The sequence below is a fragment of the Etheostoma cragini genome, chromosome 4, assembly GCF_013103735.1.
Source record: "Etheostoma cragini isolate CJK2018 chromosome 4, CSU_Ecrag_1.0, whole genome shotgun sequence".
NCBI lineage: Eukaryota > Metazoa > Chordata > Actinopteri > Perciformes > Percidae > Etheostoma > Etheostoma cragini.
This window is the reverse complement of record NC_048410.1, coordinates 27,353,666-27,361,699: the sequence shown is the minus strand read 5'-3', so window position 1 is coordinate 27,361,699 and position 8,034 is coordinate 27,353,666.

Genomic DNA, 8,034 nt, shown 5'->3' with positions numbered 1-8,034 from the left:
TTCTCAGTCGTTTCAAATCATGTTTTACAGACACTTGACCACCACTATGACATGAAAATGGTTTTTATTTCAGTTCAGTGTATTTTAAAAAAGATACTATGTACAAATAGTTTGTAAGGTAGGCCTATTTGTACAAACTACTGCGGCTAACTAGCTCACTACATAGCCTAAAGTACATTGATGTATGATAATAACTGGATATGTTGCCACGGCTCATCCTTGCAGCCAATTTATTTTAGTTGCAATGTAGAATCCCACATTACTTCCCACAAAGCAGTTAGCCCCTAAGGTACTCTATCAATGGCGTATCATTTCCGTGATTACTCCGTTGCCGTCGGAAATTCTGCCGGATGTCCTGCTTTTCTTCCGGATTTTGGTCACCTTCTGCTTTTTTTGTGTTGGAATTTTTAACTGCGGTGGATTTCTGGGGACTATGGTTAACTGCTCCTCAGATCTCTGCAGGTTAAATCCCGGCATCTAGCTAGACTATCTGTCCAATCTAAGTTTTCTATTGCACAACTAAAAAAAACTTTTGAACGTACACATGTTCCCCCAAACAGGTTCCTACCTGAGGCTATTTTGCAGAGGCACCGTTGCTCCGTCCGGCGCTTAATGCCGCCCATGACAATTGTGAGTGGTTTAAAGAAATGCTAATAAAGCAGAGCATGTTATTCTCCCATCCCGGAATGCTGTGTGGACTAGCCAGACCCTCCTTTGCAGCGCTGTGGAGGAAGGTCTGGCAATGTGAAACTACCCCATAGGCCAACATTGTAAAAGAAAATTCTGTGAAACTGTTGACAGGACATCTTGAATTGCAGCAAGATCAATCACGACTTTTTCTTTTCTAAGTTTTAATCCGTGGACTTTTTATGTTTGCAAAAAGCAATTTAAAAACCTGTGATGTTACTACAATGTAAAGTCTATGGGCTGAGCAGTATCATGCAGGCAGGGGTAGCATGGAAAACATTGCTGAGCATATTCAGTGGGCCCCATATCACGGAAGTAAACCCAGAAGCTCAGGTATTCTCATTAAAATGAATAGGCGCCATTTTGGGTATCCATTATCATAGTTATGGCATAAGAGCATATCTTTAGCTACATACATTATTTTGTCAGGTTACAGGTTATGCTCCAAGACTGTATATTCTGGGTGATGCATACCAGAGTTCAGGCAAAAAGTTAGCTAGTGACTGTTAGTGACAGTAAAATTGATGTTTCTTGTCTCTTCTGCTTTGTTTTTATTTCTAATCTTCTTTCTTCAAGGATCAAACCTCTGTCTTTCACTTTACATAAACACAATCTCAAGCTCTCACATCAACCCCCGGGCCTCTTGGATGTTTATTGTTGCCGTGGTGATGCGTTGTCCGTTAGCCATAGTTGAAGAAGAGGTGCAAACTGATCAGTCGTCATGACATAAGGGTTGCATGCTGACATCTCTGTGGGGTTGACAAGAAACAGGCGCGTTCAGCTAATGGAGGGGATAGTGTCTTAAAATGGGACTTCACTGCCCTGAGTTTAGCCTTTCAGGCCGCATACAAACCCTGTCTGTTGGGAGCCCGTTTGTTGGACCAAATCTACTTCTGGAAGTTACTCTAAATCAGACTCTGGCCCCTATTTCAATGACCTAAGTGCATGGCGTGAAGTACCGGGCACAAGTTTAACGGCGGAAAAAAATCATAGGTGTATTTTGGGCGTAACATGCAATAAACCAATCCGAGCGTCATCTCCCATTCCCTTTAAAAGCCAGGTGGGCTTGTACCTTGGTACATTGCTATTATGATGGGCGATTTGCTAAGTAGATAGGATTTTTTGTGTGGAAGAAACTGATCTGATCCTGCGTGAAGTGAAAGCACCCAAGAAGATCATATGGGTGCAGGTGCATTTCAGAATCAGAATCAGCTTTATTTGCCAGGTATGTGGACACATACGAGGAATTTTGGTTTGGATCATTGAAGCTCACAATGAGTTTACACATACAAAAAAACCCACAAAAAAACAATATATACACATGTCATGTGGTCACCAAGGTACTTGTAGTTGTCCACCCTCTCTCCAGCAAAGACCACTATTATCTCTGTAGTCTTGCTGACATTCATGAGGTGGTTGTTAGGTAAAGAAGTAGAGCGCGTCAGGTTCTCGACTTTCTTTAGTTCGTCCTGTACAATATTGTCTGGGATCAGGCCCACCACAGCTGTGTTGTCAGCAAACGTGATGATGGTGTTGGAGAAAGTTGCTACACAGTCATATGTGTACAGGGAGTTCAGCAGGGGGCTCAGAACACAGCCTTGGGGTGCTCCCATGTTAACCCTCATGCGGTATCTTTGGGTCAAATTGACCCAGTTTCCTATATCAATGTTCTTTTAAATTACCCAAAATAACAGGATTGATTCCACACAACGCTCTTTGGCAAGAACTTTGGCAAAATGCAAATCTCTACTTTCATACATTTTTGGGTGTCTTATTCAATTTTGTAGCAAGTGGTTTTGAAATAGTATTGAGTAAAAGTTGACATCTTCCAGTCTGTGTTCATCCATCAACATCCATTCCTTTAATTTGAGTCTAAACAATTCCAAATTTCTGCTTTTCGGACTCAAACATTAGGTATAATTTCCTATAAATGAGGTTTATTGACCATAATTTCCAAAAATAACTGTAAAACTAAAGTTAAGGAGTTAGTGTTACGTAGTGTTAAACGTTAAGAAAAGTGAAAACATTGTGACGGGCCGAACAATGGCAATGATTACATGCTGATGATTATCAGGTATGTTGTTAACAACGTTCAACCAATCTTAGTTAAGCATGTTAGCATGCTAATATTTGCTAATTGGCAATAAACACAGATTACAGCTGGACTGTCATTAGTCATGCAATAAAAACCAAAGTATTTGACAAATTATTTTTTAAATTCCATCATCCTGATGGGGACATCAATCTTTGTATTAGATCATGACAATGTTTAACTCAGTCGCAAATGTGATCCTGTTTGTAAAAGAAACGTCATCAGACCGTGCTGCATGTGTTTTTTTGGAAATGACTCTGAGCTGCTGTGAAATGACAAGAAATTGGTTTGAATCTGCAGCAGTTCATCTGGAAAGCACATCAGGCAGACTGGTTGTCCCAGCTTTTACTGATCAAATATTCTATCTGCTTATTGATTAGGCATTTTGGTGACACACACACACACACACACACACTCACACTATGTGGTTGTACAGGGACAGTATGGAGGAGGAGTGTTTCACATTGATTTGATGAGAGTAATGGAAAAAATGCATGACTGCTCAACCCGGATGACACACACACACGCGCACACGCACACGCACACACACACACACACACACACACACACACACTCACACACATAGTGTTGTGTAAACATCCTTTCAGTGGAGGAGGACCAGAGGCTCTAAACTGTGAGTTCAGCTCCCTCCTGAATCCGTTAAGAATAGAAACATCTGAAAATTCTCCTTCTCGGTGTTTCCTCTGGTGAGGTGTAAAAGATTTTTACAATAATTAATAACATCGTTGGGCATGATTCTTGCTCGTCTTCAGTTGTTTCATATCAAGGAGTAAAGTTAGCAGCTTTTGGCTAGGTCATTATCTCATTGCTGACTGGGACATAGCAGCTAAAGAAATGTAAGCGAACACACCACGTGGTTTGTTACACAGAAGAACGACCTGAGAAGCCGTCATTGAAAACTTTTTGGAAAAAGGGCAGACACTTCCCAAAGCCCATCAGGAGGCGGGCCAAAGCATCTCTTCCATCCTAAAATGCCTTCTTTGCTCTTCTTTCAATAAAGAAATGCTCTCTAGGTCTAGTATAACCGATGCTATTGCAGCATCTTTGCCAGGAATACTCAGCTTGCTTTGCCCAGGGGCCACATTGACAAAATGACAAGGGACCAGGGGCCAGCTCATAAACAAACACTATTAATATTCATCCAATAAAATGAATAAACCTTAAAAGATCCGTAACTCATCTTTCTATGAAATTCTTTCTTTAAATTCTTTATTAATGCACAACCTTGCATATAGCAACAAGTGATTTAATATCTATATTTGATATCTTATATAATATATAATGGGATTTTCAGTTCAGGGGAAAATGTTGCAAAGTAAATTTTCCCTACAAAACTTTTTTTTTTTAATCTCGTAAAATCAATTTCGTAGTGACAATTGAGCACATTGTATGCACCTGATTGTTGAGCTGTAAGGAAACCTGAAAGCTTCAGACTAAGTAATGGAAATAAGACTCAGACAGTCGTGTAGCTGTGTCTGAACACACGGTCACTGACCTCAACATTATTCTAAAAGACATTTTAAACACGTCAACTCCTTTTGAGGTGTGTTTGATTTGTGGCGACAGAGCAGAGAAGACAGAAAATCAACCCCCCCCCCTCGTTTACTTATCTACCCAGTTTCCTGTCTGTCTGTCTCTGGTTTAGTGTAAAACGCTCAGTAATGTCATTCTGCCTCTTTATTCACACACTTACACACTGACGCTGCCAAGAAGAGCAGGAATGTAAACTGAAGAGTCTCTTCCTGCAGTAAAAGTGTGTTTGAGTGTGTGAGACTCTAACTCCCCCTGCTGGCTGGATGTTGTCTGTCCTTTGCAATAACATAAAAAGCACTTTTTAGAAACTGAATAGCAACAACAACTGAATACATATATTAACAGAAAAAATATACAATGAATGAATTGGATTTATGATTGAATTTTAAACAGGAAAACTAAATTAGACACATGCAAGACAAGTTCTTTTTTTCCTCTTGACCCTTCAACAATACATGCTAAGAGGTCTGCTTATATTCAAATGTGTTCTTTTAAACCTTAATTTGAACCTTCTGCAGAATAACTTTTTTAGGTATTTGCAAATACGCAGTTTCATTCTTTCTAATGCCAGGTCGTTTATAATGGGTTTTCCACCTCAGCTGTGGAAAAGGCTCTCCTGAAGCCTCCTGAGGTTTTACAAGGCCCTGTCAATTGCAACCATCAACGGTACGGTTCACATCAGATCTCTTTGGGAAGCGGACTTTGGGGAGGCATTCTTGGACGATGTTTGGAACGATGTTTGGTCAGGCCCTGCAGGTTGCTTAGGGAAATGCAATTTAGGTTCAAACACAGGGTCCAAATCCAAATTTGACCCACTGCACTCAAATGATTGTAACAACTGTAACTTGTCTGAAGGCACAGATTTCCATTGTTCGAATGCCCCTTTTATTAATGAGTTTTGGGTCAGAATATGTAAAGAAATTGAAGTTATATTCAAGAAACAACTATCTCTAACTCCTATTGGCTGTATTTTAGGGTTGAATCCCAAAGCAAGGGGTATTAGTTCCTCCAAATTAAGGCTAATGGAGGTGCTTCTCTTTAATGCAAGCAGATGCATTCTTCTCCTGTGGATCTCAGACTCTGATCCCACGAAATTTCACAATGGACTCGAAGTGTGTTGGAGCTTCTCCCATTAGAAGCTATTAGCTTCTGGCTCAGGGACATGCCTTTTTGCTTCTTCCTCGAAATCTGGGACCCCTTCTTGGACTATATTGGGGAAGATGGTGCACGGACTGTTCAGAGTGGCATCTATGGTCTAGCATGGTCTGAGATCTCAAAGTATAATCCCAGATGACATGCAATGGCTACAGTACCTCATTTTGACTGACTACGTTGAGTAAGCCTTAAGTGTGCAAGCCTTCTATTCTCTTTTATTTTAGTTTTTCATTTATTTTTAATTACTTTTTTGTTGTTAAGCGTTTTTTTTGTTCAGTTAAGAAGTTGCGGGTGGTGTAAAAGAAGGGCTTTATTCTTTACTTAATGGCTGTCTTCTTTTATACTGTATGTGCCTTTTGGAAACTTAATAAAGATGTTATAAAAAACCTTAATTTGAGTGAACAGAAATGAGTTGAGTGAACACTTAGCAGTACATATATTCAACTCAAAAATCAAAAGACTCATGTTCATAAATTCTGGGTTGGGACTGAAAATGTCTGTCCTTTGTCACGTCATACAGTATAATAAACAGTGAGGTTGTTGGGTCTTTGTACATTTAATCAGTAGTGCGGTCTAGACCTAATCTGTAAAGAGTCTTAAAAGAACTCTTGTTACGATTTGATACTATTAATAAAATAAAATTGAATTGAATTGTATTGAATTGAAGGCTCCAATGGCTCTAGTGAAGGACCTGAACCCCAGACCTGACATAACATGTCTGTTACTGCACCCACGCGTTGAAGAATGCTGTCTAGATTCCTTTGTGACACAGTGCACCAGATTCTGCTTCTTCATACATTCATGGGGGGGGGGGGGGACTGGGGGATTAAGAGGGGCTTTCATTGCCACGAGGTCTCTTAACCCTCATGTTGTCCTCGGGTCAAATTGACCCGTTTTCCTACATCAATGTTCATTTTCATTACCCAAAATACCATGATTGATTTCACATAACACTCTTTGGCAAGTACAAATCTCTACTTTCATTAATTTTGGGATGTCGTATTCAATTTTATAGCATTTGAAAAAGAAATTGAAGTGGTTTTGAAATAGTATTAAGTAAAAGTTGACATATTCCAGTCTGTGATTATCCATTATCCATAACATCCATTCCTTTAATTTTAGTCTAAATGATTCCTACTTTCTGCTTTTCTAACCCAAACATTAGGTATACTTTCCTATAAATGAGGTTCATTAACCATAAATTCCAAAAACAACTGTAAAACTAAAGTTAACAAGTTAGTATTATATAATGTTGAAAACGTCTGCTATTCTAACTCAAACATTAGGTATAACTTTTTTATTGACCATAAATTCCAAAAATAACTGTAAAGCTGAAGTTAATAGAGTTGAAAAACGACAAACAGAGGGGAAAAAAGAATCAAAAGTGATGAAAAAGAGACAAATTCGTAAGAAAAAGTTCAAAACACTGATAAAAAGCGTCATCAAAAGTGTTGATTTTCAATTCTTTTCAACACAATATTATGTAATGTGTTCCCGTTTGTTTGGAGAGGAGACATTTTCAACCCTGAATGAAAAGTGCAGCTCTTCTCTGCTTATCAACCGGACCAGATACCTTCAACCTCATGTTTAAACACCTTGTATGAAATGATATTGATTTTTCATTACTCTAACCTGAGAAACAAATGGACCTAGGCCGACAACATGGCTGCCCTTTGGACTGGGACGGGGGTGGCTAACGGGATCTGACTGTCAGGATCCTCTGAGAAACTGCCTCCTGTTGACCTTAGAAGTATTTGCCTACGGGAAACAAGCTGCCTCAACTTGTCTCCAAACACAAGGAACAGCTTTGGGCTTATTGTACAAATGTTATAGGTTGACATTTAAACGCAGCAGCCATGTTGTTAACGGGGCGTGGTCGACATTCCTTCGGCTCACTGACTCAAGATATCACATATCCCAATCATGGAAAGAATACTATCTATGAAAATGTCAGAGCAAAAGTAACATACCGGAGGTTATGCCCGTGCCCTTCAAAATAAAAGCACTTCAAACACTAAGTCGAATTTTTATTGTCATTTACAGACAGTGATCCAGATATTAATGTATAGGAGCAATGCTTTTGGAATGTGCACACTATGTATTCAAGACTATAAAACCTAAGATTATAAAACCTAAGATTTGACATGGTGTAGCCTAATTTTGAGTAATAGAAAATGTGATAGGGGTGTTATTATGTAATTACCCAGGAACACTGTCTCTAACCAGCACCTGTTTACTGGTTCCACTTATTATTTAATCATCATTGTCATTATTTCAGAGCTGTTTATACTGTAGATATTGTAATATAATAACATAATACCATTTATTCCATCACCCTTTGCACTATGCTCCACAATTAGAATAATAACTATCATAATTTACTCCTGCATACTTTGGACTCTTCATTGTACTATTACTTCAACCTGTCTATATTGTTTCTGTTTAGTGTGTATGTATTAGTGAGTACATATAAGTGCATACATAATAGTTTGTATATTAGTGTGTATATATTAGTGAGTGTATATTAGTGTGTATATATAAGTGTG